Source organism: Sus scrofa, chromosome 6 (genome assembly GCF_000003025.6).
Source record: "Sus scrofa isolate TJ Tabasco breed Duroc chromosome 6, Sscrofa11.1, whole genome shotgun sequence".
NCBI classification, from domain to species: domain Eukaryota; kingdom Metazoa; phylum Chordata; class Mammalia; order Artiodactyla; family Suidae; genus Sus; species Sus scrofa.
The window spans coordinates 163,666,822-163,685,873 of NC_010448.4; the positions used below are offsets into that span (position 1 = coordinate 163,666,822).

At 53.3% G+C, this 19,052-nt stretch overlaps 1 protein-coding gene across 1 annotated transcript in view; it reads left to right on the top strand.

The window, feature by feature from the left end:
- TRABD2B (TraB domain containing 2B) overlaps positions 1 to 19,052 on the top strand; it is a 212,752-nt gene that overhangs the window by 42,744 nt on the left and 150,956 nt on the right. The gene's annotated exons all lie outside the window — the stretch shown is intronic.

The window sequence follows — 19,052 nt, forward strand, 5'->3', positions numbered from 1 at the left end:
CTGTCACATTGCTGACTGTGGGGGGCCACAGGCCTTCCACAGTGGCACCTGGGGGATCTGCCTGAGTCTGCGCTCTTCCCAGGGAGCCCCAGCCAGCAGAGCCCAGCGATTGTGCCAGGACAGAGCATCTACTTCTGTCTTGGCTTCTGTTTCCCAAAGGACTTCTCCTTGGATGTTCCTTTTTCTCCTGTTGGTCCTTCCTTCTTCCTCCGCTGGCTCTTAATCCATGCATTTATTCATTCATCCCACAGATGTTTCTCGAAGCCCCGTCATCCACAGGGCGCCCCCATCCACAGCTCAGCGCCCCAGCCGCTTTCTTGCCACTCACCCAGCCGCATCTTACTTACCTGCCTTTGCCTCACAATCCCCACAACCACACACCACAGCTTCATGCCCCGTGGCCCCTCCGTCCTTGGCACATGCATTCCTGGGTCCTGCACCGTCCTCTCTTATTCCCTGGGTAGCTTCTTCCATTCAGGCCTCTGCAAGTCTCAGGTGATGGCACTTGTCCTGGCATCCGTTCACCACAGTGCGTAGGGCATGTTAGGGTGCCAAAATGGAGTTGAATGGCTGCGTGCCTGCCACGTGACTTGTCAGGATTGGTTAGAAGAGGTAATATGTGCAAGGCAATAAGCATGCGGCCTGGCAAGCAGGAGGTACATGGCAAATGTGCATGGTTGATTTCTAGGAAATTCCACTTGATGGCGTATTTCACAAATTGGAGCTGATGTTTCCTACTATTGTATACTGCGAGGGTTTTTTACCCTTGCTGAATCTCACGTAGAGTTGGGAAAGAGAGAGATGGTGTGACCTGTGCTGTGGGATGTTTTTCCTGAGACACAGAACGCCGATGCGCAGGCCTCGCGGGGTGGGGACACACGGGTCTAGAGTCAGGAGACCGAAGTGCCAGCTGGGGGCTCTGCCAACAGCTTGATATGTGATCCTGTTTGTCTCTGGGCCGCCTCAGTTTCACCATCTGTAGCAAGGACTCCTACTCTGATTTCCATAACTCTTACGGAACCGAGATTCTGTGGTGAGATTCAGAACCAGTACAGATGAACCTGGATTTGCTTTTGATTTTGAGATTACTTATGCTTTTTCTGCTTCCAACCTCCTTTCTCCATGAAAGCTGAGAGTTCATCAGATTGACTTGTAATAACAGAAAGCAGTGCTCAATGAATACCTCCTAACTTGATATTAATTACTTTTTACAGTTTCCCCTTGGGGGAACATAGGTACCTTTCACCCACCTTTGAAATTTCCTGCCAAAAGTGGGGGAGGAGAACCAGCATGTATGCACCGTTGCCTGTGTGTCGGTGTCCCGGTGTGATTTGTGTGTGTGTGTCCGCATTGAACCTTCGGAATCCCATTCAGGGGTAGCCCGTCTTATCCTCATGTTTTTGACGGGGAACCAAGACTCAGAGAGAGGAAGAGATTTTCCCAAAGGCTCTAAACAACTAAACGATTGGAATTTTGAACCCACTTCTCCCTGGCTCCAAAGCTGGTGCTCTTCTTTTGAAGTCAAGTCAGGATTTCAAAAAAGAAAACGAAAACCCAATTTGAAAAACGTAGACAGGACAAGTCAGCGAATGCTTGGGCACATCAGGTAAGAATCCCGTGCTCTCGAGCAGCCCGCCTCGTTTAAATCCCACCGGTGCTCCTGAGCAGCCTTCCTGTCTTGGGCAAGTTCCTTGGGCTTCTATCTCTTCATCTGTGAAATGGATACAATAGTAGTGATTACCTCCTAGGCTGTTACAAGTATTAAGCAAGTTAAGCGTAGAGAACTTAGAGTGGTGCCTGCCTGGCACCTAATAAATAGGCAGTAAGCAGGAGAGAAATAGTGTCATTCGCATGGTTATCATCGTTGTCAGCGTTATTGCAATCCAAGCCCGGGAGCCGGCCGATTTCTGCTGGCCCTTCTGCTCTGGAGGGCACTAGGTGGGTGGCAAAGGACGTCCTTCTGGAGTGTGTCATCGCAGCCGCGAGGCCGCCATCCAGCCTGCCTGACTCCGGAGAGGAGCGATGCACCGCCTGCGCCCTGCTTGGCCTGAGAGACGACAGTTTGCTGGCGTAAGGCTTGACGGTTGCTGGAGCAGGACCCTGAAAACGTATAAACACCCCAGCTGTGGAGACACTGCTTCCCCTGCTCCGGCCCCTTCACCCCAGCCCACCCGCCTCCCAGCCCGGGCCCTGCTCTGTCTTAAGTGCTTAAGTGCTCTGGGCTGATGAGCCCGGGGCGTGCCCTGCTTATTCTCCAGGAGAGCGAGGGGCTTTGCTGGCTCGCTGGCTCTCGCTTGGAGGTGGAGAGCATGACACGTGAACGCCACAGCAGGAGCCCTTGGCAGCCCCGGGGAATCCGAGGACAAAAGGACCAAGAAGTCATGCAGACCGGTCCTCCAGCACAGGCGAGATTCAGTCTGGTCGCATCACCCGCCCCCTGGTTAATGTCTGTTCATTCACGGAGGACCATTTCTTGAGCTCCTGTGTTGCACCAGGCCGCAGGAAGTTAAGAAGTGTGACTTTGACCACGGTGTCCTATTGATGAACATTGCACACTTAGAATATTCCAGGTGCTTTCTAAGAACGTCCTAATTGTGAATTCACTTCCTTTTCACACTAAAACCCAGTGGGTAAATTCTGGGATTAGCTCTGTTTTGTAGAGAGCAAACAGAGAGGGCAGATAACTTGCCCAGGGTCACACAGATGGTGCGTGGCAAAGAAGAGCCACCTCCCAGGTGGCTGGGCTCCAGAGCTGCGGCTCCATCGGCCTCTCAGGAGACGGAAGGAGGCCAGCACCGTTCATCAGCACTGTTTGGTGCTTCTTTCAGCCTCAGGGCAGCCCTGAGAGGCAGGCAAGGCTGAGGGGCCTCGTTTGTAGGTGGAAGGACCAGTGTCACGTTCACTCATCTAGTCTGTGGCCAAATTCAGTTGGCGCTCAGGTTTCTCGGCTCTTAATGTGGTTTAGTTTTTCCTGCACCCGGCTGCCTGTGTGTACCTGGGTGCTTGTGTGTAAGCACAGGTGTCTGCAGGTGGGTACCTGGGTGTCTGCGTGTGCTTGCACGTGTTTCTCTGCGTGCATGTGTGTGTGCACAGGTGCATATGTGCTGGGGGGTGGTGGCTGGTGGAAGCTTTGAAGGTTTCTCACCTAAAGACCTGGCTATGTGACCCGCCTCTACCTCCGAGGACCTGGGACCAAGCCCCCCGGGGTGCCCTCTCCCCAGGCTCTGGGTTAGGGTGAGGGATAGGCGGGGAGGGTCTCCTGTTCTGCCCTCCTCTGCACTCCCTGCAGTGGGAGGCCTGCAGGGAGCAGGGAGGGGGTGATCCTGGGGAGGCCGCACCCAGGAGGTGCCCCAAGAACAAGATGTTGGGACCCAGACAGACAGCCCGAGTGGGGAAGTGCGGGCAGGGAGGGTCATTCATACACCCGCCTGCGCTCCCGGGCTGGAGTCCAGGAATAGCTGTGGTGAGAACGACGTTTTTAAAGTGGGTCTTAACGTTTTTCACTGCTGGAAAATATGCCATTATGGGCATTTTTCTCCTCCAAATTCCTGGACCGCCATGCCCCCCACCCCAGCTCCCCTCCCACACTGCTCACTTTATTTCTCTCTGACGAAGCCTATCTATTTTTGTTCCCGAGCGCCGCCTCCGTCCCTCAACTGCACACGGAAGCGCCAGCTTGGGTCTCGTTGTTGTCTGTCGCTGTCTGGGGGGACAGGTGACTGGGGCGATGTGACTCAGTTCACGGCTGGGCGGCAGCCTAGGAAGCTAGCCTTGGCAGACAGGCACAGGGCACAGAAACAGGACGTAGGAGGCTTCCAGGGCTGGCGCTGCTGCTCTCTGGTTCACTGGAGGAAACATGTGGTGACTGTCACCCCGGGAGACAGCAGTGACACAGTGGTTGGCGTGTGGCCTCCGCTTCGGATAGACACCGCCAGCCCCAGCTCAGTTCTTTCCAGGTGTGCAGACCTAGGCAGGTGCTCTGCACCTCCATTTTCTTATGAAAGAGCAGCGAGATAATAAATGAGATCCCACCAGAAGGAAAATCATAATGAGAGCCGCAGTGGGATATTAATGAGAGGGTAGTACCCCCTTACTATCCCATTAATAACAGTAACCCCCAAGATACCCCATCAGCTCTCTTGTTGTTTTTGAGATGCTCCCAGCCTGACAGTGGAGCAGGGAGCGTCCTGCTACCTGGGTGCCCAGGCATGTGGGATCCCCCTGCGCCAGAGTCCTGATGGGCGCCAGGGGCTGGCAAGCATCGCTCATTCCTCCTGGAAGCCAGGGGGGTGCTTTTCCAAGGCTGCCCCTTGGAGACTCGGAGTTGACAGGCCTGAAGCAGAGGAGAGGCTGCGGCGTCCTAAGCAGAGGAGTGGAGGGCATGGCACTGGGAGTGGGGGCGGGGCTGATGTGGCTGGGTTAAAGGGACCACCCGGGATGGCCGGGGACGACAGGCTGGAAAATGAGGTTAGGACCAGATTTTTCTGGGCCTCCAGTGACAGTTTTTCCCGGGACATCGAAGCCTGCAAGTATTTTATCTTTGCTGGGATCTTAGAAGGACCACTCTGGGTGCAGGGTAGAAGATGGAGCCCAAAGGAGAGGCTGGAGGCAGGGAGGCTAGGGAGGAGGCTGCCGACTAGTTCAGAAGAGGGGTCCTGAAGGCCTGAGCCAGGCAGGCCTTAATACCCTGAAGAGAAGTTTGAACCAGTGACTCAGAGAGGAGGAGGCGGACTCTCTGTGACTTTGGGTAAAGTCACCCGTCCTGCGGGGGCTGCAGGGTTTTCATCTGGAAGGACGCTGAAGTAGTCTCGTGATTAATATCAGAGTTAGGCTCCCAGCCCGGCTTCTCACTGGGTGAGCTGCTTCACCTCGCAAAGCCACGGTGATGTTTTACCCACCACAGGGGTCCCCAGTCTTACCTGGCTCAATGGCTCTTTGAGCAGATTGAAAGGGAGCATCCAGACAGAACACGGCTCTGTGCCTGGCAGAGCGCAAACCCACATAAATGTCATCTCTCATCATCGCTGTCGTTTATGGCTAACTTATTCATTACTTTTTTAGAAGTGAGACTCTTTTCCTACCATTCCTTGACAGCAACGTGTTTCAATAGAACTTCCCTGAGTTAGGTCTCAAATCCATCCTTGCGTCCTGGTCCACTGTGTCCGGGACCGTTCGTGGAGTGACGGCTCTCTGTTGTCACACTGGCTTTTATGAACTTGCAAAACCTTGAAAAGTCTCTCTGCCTGCTCTTTCCTTCCCATCTTCCCAAGCCAAACCCCGTTGAAAGTGGAGCTGATTAATTAACAGTCATTCGAGTCTTGGCGGGGGTAGGTACTAGGAATTCAGTGGGCTCTCAGGGGTCTTAGTCCTTGTCCTTCGCTTCCTCAGTGCTGGCACCCTGGGCCCCAAGGCTCGGAAGCCCTTTGCTGCCTCCCAGTCTTTCCCAGGGGTTTCTTTCTCCTGACGTCCTGTGTCTGTCTGCGCTCTTTCCCACGCACAAAGGCACACGCACTCACGCTGCTGTCTGTGGGTCCTGACTCCCTCATGTCAACCTCTTATCCTTCCTCCAAGACGCCGGCTCAGATCTCTGCTTCCATTAGTGATTCTCACTCTTGGCACACTCAAGGGCACTCTTTGTCCGTCGTAAGTGCGACAGCATTTCTACCAAAGACAGGACCTTCTGCAGCTGTGGGCGTCGCCTCCATCCAGCACGTCCCAGGCGCTGTGTGCTTCAGGCTTGAGTTAAACTGAATCGGGCCCAACTCCACTGTCTTACAGATGGGGACACAGGGTTCCACTGAAAGGAAGTGGGGAGACCCCGCCACGTCCTTGCCCCAGTCCCAGTGGTTCCAGAAGGAAGGCAGACGGGATGGCATGTCTTCACGCATGCCACCCCATCCCCCGCCCCTGCCCCCTGCCATTCCTGTTTACCCAGGATTCCAGACAGAGACCACCGCTCTCAGGTGCACAATGGGAAGGGGGAGAAGTGTGTGGAAGTCCCCTACTCGAGGGAGGGGCAAGCTGGGACTAGAACGGCCCAGGGGTTTGGTGACTTTGTCATCCTAAGTCCTCTTTCTCTCTCGTTGTCCCCTCTGCTCTCTCCCTTACCTGCCCTGCCCTCTCCACACCTGTAGCCAGAACCCCATCATATGCCGCACACCCGAAGAGAGAAGGACCCTCCGAGGGGACCCTACGTGCCTTTCTGTTGGCCTCTGGTCTCTTCCAGGCCCGAGTTCCCTTTGGCCTCACCTCATTTCCCTCCAGCCTTGCTCTGCGGGTCTACGCCCGAGGTTTGGTGGCTACGCTATGTAATTTAGGCCCCATTTGCGGCTGGCAAAACATATGATGAGCGGTAGAACCGGAGAATGATGATATCGTTGGAGACCGCTGTGGGATTAGGGTGGGAGCTGGGGGGTTTTCCCATTTCCTCTTGGAGCGAGGAAGTCAGGGCAGATGTGTGCCCTCCACCCCGACAGCCCTACGCCGGGTCTGGGATGCTTGCTTCCTCTCCCTGGCCTCTGGTTGTGGTGTTGCCCTCTGCTGTCAGCTGGGCGGCGGGAGCCTGGCTGCAGGGCCGTCGGCACCAGCAGGGCACGAGGCAGCGAAGATGCCTTTGCGTAAACGCTGGCCCAGTCTCCCTGGCTGGGGACCTCTGGGCTTCCACTTGCTATGGGAAGCTTGTTTTAAAAATTCCTGCTCTTGTTAGAAAGATCAGTGTTGGGGGGCCGAGTCCTCCAAGGGTCCTCTGAGTCGTGCAGGGTAAATCTCTTCCCTCTCGGCCTCTCAGTCTCCTGCTCGGTGATGACAATGATGGTGACAGTGAGGGTGGCAGTGGTGCTGGTGGTCCTTGTTTATCGATCAGTATTTTGTAGACAGTTTTCACGTCCACATTCTTCAAACATCCCAGTAGGCGTTGAATGGTTGACTTGACAAGATCGCTGAGCTCATAGATGGGAGCAGCGAATACCTCTGACAAGGGTAGCGCGCTGCAATTTTTAAAGCTTCTTTCCAAGTGGAAAGTAATCTAGGTGGGAGTTCCCTGGGGGCCTTAGTGGTTAAGGATCTGCATTGTCACTGCTGTGGCTCTAGTTCAGTCCCTGGTCCGGGACTTCTGTAGGCCACAGGCATGGCCAATCAATAAATACAAAATGAGTAAAATGATCTAATTTTTAAAATCTCTTATCGTTTTTCATGCCTTCTCCTTCGTCTCTGTGATGCTCCTCTGTAACTGGAGACACCCTTTTGTACCAGTTCTACCCACTCTTTAAAGCTCAGCCGTTCCATGAGCCTCCCCTGACGTCTCCAGGCCTGGAAGAGCCTCTGGGTCTCATCAGCCTCTGGGTCCCACATGGCCCGTCTGTCCTTCACCCTCACACCTGCCAGATCCCGTGCTCCCTCCTGCTGCAGCGCGTGTGAGCCTGTAGCTGGGAGGGAGGCCGGATCCGGCCCGTCTCCCTCTCCGTCTCCCTGCTGAGGGCTGCTGTGAGGGTGGACTGCTGTTTGGCCCACACTTTCTGGGCATCTGTCCGTGATGAAGTGTCCGCTTCACCGTCCCAGGCCTAGGTAAGCCGGTCTTCTCTCTCTGCCCCTTGAACTGCGGCAGCGTCGCGCCCTCTGCCTTCAGCCACGTCTGGTGCTGAGAATGACTCTTCCCTGACTCATCTGAGATGGGGAGGCCTCGGGGTGCCCGAGCCCCTGCTGGGTGCTTTCCCAAAGGCTCTCCTGTTCCTTCTCCTACCGGGCCCCATGGCAGCAGCTCTGCACCCCCATTTTTATGTTTGAGGTTCAGAGGAGGGAAGTCACTTGCCCGAGACTGCATAGCTCGTACGTGGCAGCAGTGGATTTCGAGTGAGGGTCTGCCGCGTCGAAAGTCAGGGTCTTTCTTTCTATGGCTTTATTTCCCAAATTGGAAATGGCCAGGCGTGGTGGGACCTTGGGGACGCCTCTTCTGGACGAGAGAAATTGTTTAGGAGACATAGTTCAGATCCTTACATACTGGGATTTCTAGGCCATTCCAGCAACATAAGGGGCTCATGGGATAAGAATTTAAAATGAGGACGAACCCAGAAAACTCGGGTCGTTCAGTCCCCGTCGGGATGTAGCATCTGTCTCTGCAGCCGTGTCCTGCATCCTCAACAAGCACCTGTCAGCTGCTTTTGGAGTCCATCTAAATGTCCCTCCAGCCACAGGAGCCCTGCCCCAATTTTATTACCTACTGCGTAGAGCAGGACTCTTCAGCCCCCGCCCCGCCGCAGTGGCTCTAGTCCAGCAAAGTGAGAAATGGAACAGCTCATTGCTTGTAGTGTTGCCAGGTCTGACAGCAGCCACTGTGAGTTTTAAAGTATTAAGTTGCAATCTTCCGACCAACTCCGTCCTTTGACAGCTGTTTGATGGTAGGCAAGTCACTTCACCTCTCTGAGCTTTTGTTCCCTCGCCTATAAAATATGCATAAAGCTAGTGTCTCCCCACAGGGATGGGCTGGGGGTTAGAGGAGATAAGGTACATACTGCACTTGGCACAGCCTCGGGCGAAGAGAAGACCTCAGTAAGTAGCAGGTGCGGCGAGGATCACTGCGTGCTGCGCTGGGAACGGAGAGTGACCGCCTGCGGGGCACAGGGTGTCTGAGGAGCCCTCTTGCAGCAGTTGGCACCAGAGCTGCCTCCTGAAGGATGGGTGGGAATTTGCCGGCTGGCTAAGGAGGAGGTGGTGGCAGTGGCCCATGAGCTGAGTTGTCTGCTGCTTTTGTCTCAGACCCTGCCTTCTATTTTGAGAGGGAAGCAGGCTTGTCTGAGTGCCACCTTCTATTTTGAGAGGGAAGCGGGCTTGTCTGAGTGCCACCTCGAAGGTTCTTCAGGAGGCAGGGCCTGCCTCGTCGGGATCTTACTGGAATTCCAGGCCAGATTCCCTCTCGTGCAGCTCCACGTGGAGCCCGGGATCTGGCCCTGAGCTCCCCCCACCTCCACCCACCTTGGAAATGTGGCTGATGACGAAACGGAGATATGAGTCCCGTTTGTGGCTCCATCAACTTTGGAAGCAGATCATGGGAATTTTCTGAATCTGGGCCCTCAGCCAGAAGGCATTTATAATCAGACATGGAGCAATCGTTAGAGCAGAAACAATAAATTACACCAGCACTGAGAGAACTCCCCAGAGCTGCTCCTGCAAGTGGGAATCCGGGGAGCAGAATGCTGGCAGGCCTGGGACCCGCCTACCCCACCACGCTCAAGTTGGGTCCCCGGACATCGGAGAGCAGGCTGCCTGATGCATGGGCACCACGGGGACTGTGGAAGGGGGCAGCAGAGCGGGAGGGGTCTTCCACTAAACACCTCCAGGGCAGGCCTGGGGGAGGTGTGGGGTCAGCCTAGGTGGTGGGAAGGACCAGGAACTTAGGACTCAGACCTGCTGAGGGACCATGGCGAGTCCCTCCTTCTCTCTGAGACTCAGTTTCCTTACCTGTAAAATGGGCGTCATGGAATTCCCCATCTCAAAGGAGAATTGCCAAATGAATGTGGCAAACAGTGGGAAGCCTGGCACATACCGAGTGCTTCGTGACGTCAGCCTCCCCCCAGTCCTCCCTTCCACCTCTGGCTGTGCCAGCCCATAGTGCAGTCTTCAGCCGTCTGTGACTGCTTGAGTTTAATTTCGTCTCCGTTGAATTAAACATTTAGTTTCTCAATTGTACTAGCTCATTTCAAGTGCTCCATCCTCCGATGTGGGCTGAGCAGTCACGGCAGTGGGCGGCACAGGTACAGACGTGGCCATCACTGCAAAGTCCTGTTGGATGGTGTTGCGCCCAGTTCACCTGCTCCCTGGGAGGAGAGGGTCCACAGTCACTCCCTGGACCAGGCCCCGGGCCACACAAAGATGATGGAGGCTCTGTCTCGGCCCTCAAGGAGCGCCGGTCTACCAGCACAGGTGGGCAGGCAGTGTGAGAAATGCCCAGAGGAAGGGCACCGAAACACACCTCAAGGGAGTCAGAGAAGGTTCTCTGGAGAACGCCTGGGCTGATGCAGGTGAGGGGACCATGACAACCACTGCGCCACGGAAATACACCTGAGCTGATGGGTAAAGGGCGGAGGGTGGAGGGTGACCTTCTGGGTGCAGCAGGAGAGGGATGGTAGCACCACTGCCACGTTGTGTGTTGGAGCAGTCGCAGACCCACTTATGAGGGGAGGGATGCTTTAGACTTGGGCCCCCCCTGGATGGGCTGCAGTGACGTCACAGTGGGTACCAGCTGTTACTCTTACATGTCCTGTGTCAGTCACCAGAAGGCAGGCTTCGTGAGCCCTGAGACCTTTTTTTTTCACCGCTTTATCCCCAGCACTTAAAACAGTGCCTGGCACATAGGTGGGATCAGAACAGTGGCTGAGTGAATGGATGGCTGAATGGTTCCGTGCAGGACAAGCCACTTATCTTGTGTAGGTTTTGATCGCGTATTTGAACAAAGTGGAGATGGTTTTTCTTGCCTTGTTTTCTTATTTGGAGTCCTTGAGTGCTCTGGAGCAGGTGGAACTTTAGAGGGCCCCCAACTTAGCCCTTTCGAAGGCCAGACCTTTCTCTCCCCTCCCCTCCTGTCCTCCACCTGGACAGGTGTGCTGAGAAGACCCTCGAGGTGTGATCCGTGTGACCTGAATCATCAGATGTGGGATCCGGCCCCAGCTCTGCTCCCAGGTTGCTGTGGGGCCCTGGGTCGGTTCCTTTCCCTCTCTGGGCCTCAGTGCTCCTGTCTGTAAAGAGAGGGGCTTGGCCGTCGGTCACGTGCTGATCGCCTAGGGCCCTGGCGGCGAGGCTGCCAGGAGGGAGAAGGACTGGATGACCTGCAGCCTCAAGATTTTTTTGGGAGGGGGGGATAGGGGATGTTGGGAGGGGAAGCCGGGGGACAAAGGGACGTTAGCCTCCACTGTACGCTGAACTTCCAAGCAGAGATTTCTGTGCTTCTCTCCTCACACAGTCTCCTCTGAACACCAGCTGCCTCTGAGGGCAGAGTGGGCAGAGGGTGGGACAGAGCAGGCCTGGTTAAGCACCCAGGACAGAGCTCCCTTCTCTCCGACCTCACAAAGGGCCGGGGCCTGTGTTCCGTCTCAGCCTGTGGAGCCTGGGCGGTGCCGGAGCCAGCGAGGAGCTCAGTCCCATCCAGAGGGATCACGGTGCAGATGCCCAGAGACCCTGGGCCCTCAGGAAGGGGCGCGCCTTGCTCCCGCCAGTCCTAATCTCAGGGCTCAAACTTTGTCAGCGCCAGCACTTCCCCCATCAATCACCAGCCTCCTGGTCTTTCTCCTCGGCGTCGTCTTCTGTCAGACACCTTCCAGAAGGGAGGAGGGAAGGTCGTGGTGTGAGTTCCAGGGCCCCGAGAGGGTCTTCAGTTCCCCCCGCCTCCACTGTGCACCCGAGTCCCACCTCTCTGGGGGTTGGGGAGTCACAGGTGGGGGAATGGGTCCCCCTGAGCCAGGCGGTGTCACAGAGGCGGTGACTCAGTGGAGGGGGCAGCGGGGAGCGGGGAGTGAGAGCTGCACAGCAACCTGCTGTTTTTCACACTGGAGTCAGGTCAGGGAGATCCTGGGAGAGGCCTTTCAGCTCGAGGAGGCTGAAGGACGAGAAGCAATTAGATGAAAAGCCGCAGGAAGAGTGTGCAGGTGGAGGGAAGAGCATATGCTGAAGCCCAGAGCCAAAAGCGAGTGTCAGGGAAGGCTCCCTGGAGAGAGGTTACCCACTCGGGGGTCTGAAAGGGCGCCTGGGAAGAGGGCATTCCAGCCAGAAGGACTGCAGTGGGCAAGGGCACAGGTGTGTGACATGCCACAGCTGTGTGCAAGGGTGGGGGGCAGTGAGGGGACAAGGAGCAGAAAGGGCCAGCAGTTTGAGGTTGGCCAGCCAGTGGGGAAGGCAGCCAGCAGGAAGCGGCAGAGGTGAGCATGGGGGGCCTGGACGACTTGAAAAGCTTGGATTCACACGCCTGGAAGTTTGCTGCACGGTTTTAAGCCCCAGGGAGCTGCAGATGGTAGTGGCTCCGTATGTCTCCAGCGGGGCTCCGGCTGGCGGCTGGCGGCTGGCGAGGAGCTGAGCAAGGAGAGACCGGAGGTGAGAAGAGGGTGACAACGTTGGTGTCGCCCAGACTGAGTCCAGCCCCAGCTGCTCACAGGGCCCCGAGTGCTGGCACTAGAGCATCGTGACAGTGACATAACCCTGGCCAGCCCACCTGTGGGAGCAGCCCCTCTGTGGCGGGGCCTGACGCTGGGCCCCGGGCGTGCCTCCAGCAAGACCAGGGCAGCGTTTTGGAGAGGAGGCAGGGATGGTCACGTGGTGCTTCAGTGAGTTTCCAGAGGACAGGAGGGAGACCAAGCTTTTATGTCCATGGGCAAGCCGAAGGGGTCCTGGCTCTGGAGGTTACAGTTCAGGGGGGTGCTGGCAAACACCCAGGCAAGGATGGCAGTCCTCAGGAAAGGGTATGAGAGGGGATAGCACAGCACAGGGGTGTGGAAATAGCTGGCGAGTCGGGGAGACAGGGCGGGGCTAGAGGGAGGCACCTGGGACTCAGTGGAAGGAGATCCAGTCTCCCAGGGTTGGCACCTGAGAACCAGGGCCTCTGGAAAGTTTATGCTTTTGGTGCCTTGTTTGCTCCACTCTAGTCCTGGTCCAACAGGGAACATTTGTGTCTAAACTAACATATAGGCTGGGACATGCAGGTTGAGTAGGAATTCGATAAAGAATAGGTTTTATAATTTGATCCAGCAGTCCCACTCCTGGGCATCTATCCAGAGAAAACTATGACTCGAAAAGACACATGTACTCCAGTGTTCATTGCAGCACTATTTGCGATAGCCAAGACATGGAACCTAATACCCATCTACGGAGGCGTGGATCAAAAAGATGTGGTACCTATACACGATGGAATATTACTCAGTCATTAAAAGGAACGAAATACCGGCATTTGCAGCACCATGGATGGACCTAGAAATTATCATGCAAAGTGAAGTCAGTCAGACAATGAACCACTGACATTAAATGCTATCACAAGTGGAATCTGAAAAAAGGACACAAAGAACTTCTTTACAGAACAGATACGGACTCACAGACTTTGAAAAACTATATCAAATGGTAATTTTATTTTTAGTTTTCTGAGGAATCTCCATACTGTTTTCCACAGTGGTTGCACCAGTTTACATTCCCACCAACAGTATAATAGGGTTCCCTTTTCTCCACACCCTCTCCAGCACTTAACTGTTTGTAGACTTTTTGACGATGGCCATTCTGGCCAGTGTAAGGAGGTACCTCAGAGTGGTTTTGATTTGCATTTCTCTAATAAGAGTGATGTTGAACATCTTTTCATGTGTTTTTTTCTCCATCCATATGTCTTCTTTGGAGAATTGTCTGTTTAGATCTTCTGCCCATTTTTTGATGGGATTGTTTGTTTTTTTGGTATTGAGCTGCAGGAGGTGTTTATAAATTCTGGAGATTAATTCCTTATCAGTCACTTCATTTGCAAATATTTTCTCCCATTCTGTGGGTTGTCTTTTTGTTTTGTTTAGGGTTTCCTTTGCTGTGCAGAAACTTTTCAGTTTAATGAAGTCCCATTTGTTTATTTTTGTTTTTATCATCATTACTCTAGGAGGTGGATCTGAGAAGATGTTGCTGTTATTTATGTTGGAGAGTGTTTGGCCTATGTTTTCCTCTAAGAGTTTTATAGTATCTGGTCTTATATTCAGGTCTTTAATCCATTTTGAGTTGATTTTTGAGTATGGTGTTAGGGAGTGTTCTAATTTCATTCTTTTCCATGTGGCTGTCCAGTTTTCCCAGCACCACTTATTGAAGGGGCTTTCTGTTCTCCATTATATATTCTTGCCTCCTTTGTCATAGATTAATTGACTGTAGGTGTGTGGGTTTAAATCAGGGTTTTCTATCCTTTTCCACTGATCTGTATTTCTGTCTTTGTACCAGTACCATATGGTTTTGATGACTGTAGCTCTGTAAAATAGACTGAAGTCAGGGAGCCTGATTCCTCCAGCTCCATTTTTATTTCTCAGGATAGCTTTGGGTATTCTGGGTCTTCTTCGCTTCCAAACAAACTTTAAGATATTTTGTTCTAGTTCTGTGAAAAGTGTCCTTGGTAATTTGATAGGGATTGCATTGAATCGTTAGATTGCCTTGAAGTGAGTCATTTTGACAATATTGATTCTTCCAACCCAAGAGCATGGTATGTCTTTCCATCTGTTTGTGTCATCTTTGCTTTCTTTCATCAGTGTCTTATAGTTTTTTTGTCTCTTTAGGTAGGTTTATTCCTAAGTATTTTATTCTTTTTGATGCAATGGTAAATGGGATTGTTTCCCTAATTTCTATTCCTAATCTTTCATTGTTAGTATATAGAAATGCAGTCAATTTCTGTGTATTAATTTTGTATCCTGTGACTTTGCCAAATTCATTGATGGCAATAACAGTTTTCTGATAGCATCTTTAGGATTTTCAAGGTACAGTATCATGTTATCTGCAAATAGTGATAGTTTTCCTAGTTCCTTTCCAATTTGGATTCCTTTTATTTCTTTTTCTTCTCTGATTACCATGGCTAGGACTTCCAAGACTATGTTGAATGGTAGTGGTGAGAACCAATATGCTTGTCTCGTTCCTGATCTCAGCAGGAATTCTTTCAGCTTTTCACCACTGAGAATGATGTTAGCTCTGGGTTTGTCATATGTGGCCTTTATTACGTTGAGGTGGGTTCCCTCTATGCCCACTTTCTAAAGGGTTTTCATCAGAAATGGTTGTTGGATTTTGTCAAAGGCTTTTTCTGCATCTATTGAGAGGATCATGTGGTTTTTATTCTTCTGTTTGTTAATGTGGTGTATCACACTGATAGATTTGCAGATATTGAAGAATCCTTGTATCCCTGCGATAAATCCCACTTGATCATGATGTACAATCCTTTTAATGTATTGTTGGATTCAGTTTGCTAGTATTTTGTTGGGAATTTTTGCATCTATGTTCATCAGTGAAATTGGCCTGTAATTTTCTTTTCTTTCTTTCTTTCTTTCTTTTTTTTTTATGGTATCTTTGTCTGGTTTTGGCACCAGGGTGATGGTGGCCTCATAGAATGAGTTTGAGAGCGTTCCTTCCTCTGCAATTTTTTAGAATAGTTTCAGAAGGCTAGGTGTTAGCTCTTCTCTAAATGTGTGATAGAATTGACCTGTGAAGCCATCTGGTCCAGGACTTTTGTTTGTTGGAAGTTTTTTAATCACAGTTCAATTTCAGTCCTTGTGATTGGTCCATTCACCTTTTCTATTATGTCTTGGTTTAGTCTTGGAAGATTGTACTTTTCTAAGCATTTGTCCATTTCTTCTAGGTTGTCCGTTTTATTGGCATATAGTTGAACGTGGTAGTCTCTTATGATCCAGCAGGCTTGTCATAGACTCGTGGGCCTGGTGGTCATGGATGTGGGGTTTAAAGGCAGTGGAGGGTAGAAAATGCAAAACGGTGAAAGCCAAGCATAAAATACCCAGCACCTGATCTCATTTTAATCCGCACTGTATTCTGTTAAAGGTAGCCATTATTATGCTCATTTTACAGATGGCAAAACTGAAGCACCAGCTTTCTCCCGGGTCACAGAGCATATTATGGCAGAGGCAGGATCTGAACCCAGATGACCCTGATTTCCGGTTGCAAGCCTTCCTTTGCACTACCCTGCTGCTGGGGCCCACCGGCACACTGGGTCGCTGTGTGACTCCTGCAAGTGACTTATTCCCACCGAGCCTCAGTTTCTTCCCCAGGAATGTGAAGGGGCTGGACTCGACAGACTAGAACAACAGTTCTCAGATTTGACTGTGCCTGTGAATCCCTGGGGATCTGCTTAAATGCAGATTTTAATTCAGAGGGTCCGAGGTGAGGCCCAAGAGGAAGCCTTTCTGACAAGCTCCTAGGCATTGCTGATGCTTCTGGTCCATTTGCCACCTTTGGAGTAGCACGTGCTGGACCATGGCCAAGGGCCCACCATTCCACAAAGACTGAGGAGTGGAGGCACTTCAACCCAAGATCATTCTTGCAATTCCTTTCCATTGCTTCAGCTTCTGGGCAGAGGTCAGGGCATGGAGAATGTCTCCTTTGCTGTAGAAGAAGAACCAGAGGCTCAGAGAGGGCATGGGCCTTGCCCATTGCTGGTGATGCCTGGCCTGTGCTCTTCTTTCTACTCCCTGAATCCCTTTCAAAGGGCTCTTTCTCCTGGGTACCGCCCATCCTGGATGGCCCTGCATTTCCCTAAATGGGGAGAACCCTCCTGATAAAAGAAGCGGCAGCCTAAGTGCCTGCTGGGCCTTCAGCCTGCTCCTCCCTGGCGCCTGCTGGGTTTGAGAAGGACACGGGCTCACAAGGAGGAGTCGCCTTCGTCCAGGGAAGCGGGTTCTCATGCCAGCGGCTGGGCACTGTCATGCTCACGCTCCCCACCGTTGGCGCTGGGCTGGCTGACTTAGAAGGAGAAGGCGCCGGGAGAGGGGATGTTTGTGAACAGATTTACAGGCCTCGTATTTACGCATGTTGTCAGGGAAACGGGGCTGCAGGACTGATTCACCCAGAGCAGGGAGGCTGCGCCCGGCACCTCTGGTGTCCAGGCCCACCCAGCCCTCGGCTCCCCTGTTCACACGTTCTAGGCCTCCGCAAAGGCCACGTCCGCTCAGCCCCCACCTGAGCCCAAGCTTAGTCCTTCCGGGCCCTCCCAGGGGGCTTCCCCCGTTTCCCTTTCTGTGTTCAGCCTGCTCAGTCTGCCTTTGTACCTCGTGGGCGCGTGGACTGGCTTGTGGGTGGGTCTCGGTCTCCATGCATTTCCTGAACCCAGGAGCCAGTATCTGTATGGCTTCTGCAGCTCTCAGCTGCGAACATGTAACGAAGCCTGGTAGGGTGGGCTCTCTGAAGCATGGTGGATGGAGGGGGTGGGGTGGGGCAGAGAGGTCGGTACCAGCGGCCTGGGGCACTGTGTACCCCAGGGGAGTCACCTGGGCCTCTTTCCTTTGTACAGATATCTGGAAGCTGGGCCCCAGCCTCTGCCCTCCCACCCTCCCAGTCCCTCTGTCTATATGGCCATTGGGTAGCCGTGCTACGCCTCTCAACCAGAAGGGGACCTGCCGCCCAGCTCTAAGCACAGCCAATAGCTGCGTGGTACAGTGGTGGGATCCCAGGTGGTGCTGGGGGGGTGCCAGGGGAGAGGTTATGGAAGGACAGGCTGGCCCAGGCTGTCGGGACCAGCAGTCCTGCCGAGTGGGAACGCCCTGGCAGATGGAGCAGGGTCTGGGCACAGGCACTCTTTTTGGGGAGCCAGGGCCCCTGGGAAGGCTTGGCGCCTCTGCAGAGGCGGGCACACCTCTTCCTGGTGCCTGCAGCCCAGGCGCCGAGCCTCGGCCAGGGCAGGATCGCAGGGGGGGAGCTCTTGGCGCCAAGCTGCTGCGTGGCGTCCAGTGCTACTTCTCCAGGGCCGTGGGGCCTCTTCCTCTGTGACAGGTGAGGTGACCCATGCTCTTTTTCAGTCTGCATCTCAGCAGGAACCTCAGGTACCCGCTTTGAGAAAGAGCCATACTTGCCTTACAGTTTGACAAAATGATGCCAGCGGTTCGGCATGTGGTGGGCATGTAGTCAATGCTCGAAGATCCATCGAGGCCACCTCTTGCACCCTACCCCCCCCCCAAATGACTTGACTCCATAGAACTAAGGAGGGGCCCCAAGAATTCCTGTGCCCTCGGAGATCCAGTCTAAACCAAACCAGGCCGTGAGGCTCCAGCCCCTCTGCACTGCAGACAGCGGAGGTAACGTGGTACCTCTGGGCTGTGCTCAGTGGGGACGAAAGGGAAGGACTCTTCTAGGACAGAACTTAGGAAGCCATCAGCTCAGTGACTGCTGGGGGCCGCTGCTGTGACTGCGGGCGTTTCCCCCATTCCCTCAGGGATCGGGGCTTCATGAGGTGAAATGTTAACCAGGGTTATTCTCAATATAAAATACAAAAAATTCTTCTTTCAAACCCCTGTTCTCTCTCATTCCTTTTCCAACTTAATCCCCCAGAGCCTTTTCAATTCTTCTTAGTTTAAAGAGGAAAAAAGGTTTTGTGAAGTGCTAATATGTCCTTAAAGTCTGTTTCTTTTCTTTTCTTTCTTTCTTTTTTTTTTTTTTTTTTGTCTTTTTAGGGCCGTACCTGCAGCACATGGAATTTCCCAGGCTAGGGGTCAAATAGAAGCTATAGCTGCTGGCCGACACCACATCTGAGCCACATCTGCGACCTACACCACAGCTCATGGCAGTGCCAGATCTTTAACCCACTGAGCAAGGCCAGGGATCGAACACGCATCCTTATGGATACTAGTCAGGTCTGTTACTCTCTGAGCCACGACGGGAACTCCCAAAGTCTGTTTCAATACCATCCTCATGGGATGTGTGAGGTCAGCAGAGGATGGGACAGGGATGTTTGGAGAAGGAATTAGAGGTGGGACTAATAAAAACTGGAATCAAGAGAGATTTCTATCCTGTTTTATGATGTAAAGGGGCTGAAATTTCTGGACTGGGTCTCAAAAAGGCTAGGTCAGTTGGCTGGAAATATTAGGAGAATGATTCAGTTACTTCCTGGGCTGAATGACTTCTCAGGAATCAACACCGTCCGGGGTCACAACCTGACACTTGACCCTGGCCCCAAACGGAGCTGGCGTCCCGTCTCTGGTCACAGGCTGAGCCTTGCCCCCTTCACCACCGCAGGTTCCTAGTCACTAAAGGACCATGACTAACAGGGGGTGGGGAATGGCCCCCTACCCCTTCCCCCTGCCAGGCAGGGGGGCACCAGTCCTCTGCAACGGCCCCAAAGAACCTTCTTTCATTGAAAGAAGCAGCTGTGCAAGCAGCACAGCGGGAGGAGGTCTTGACTCTGTGAGTTCTGTCCTTGGTTGCTTCTGTTCTCTCTGGCAAAGTGCAGGCAGAACGACTGCTTCGAAGGCACCAGCTGTCCAGCAGTCTACCTCGGGGTCCAGCAGCACCTCCCGCAGCTCGGGGCTGGGGAGGAGAGGGAGGGACTGCATAGGGGATGGGGGGGGCACTTGTCCCGG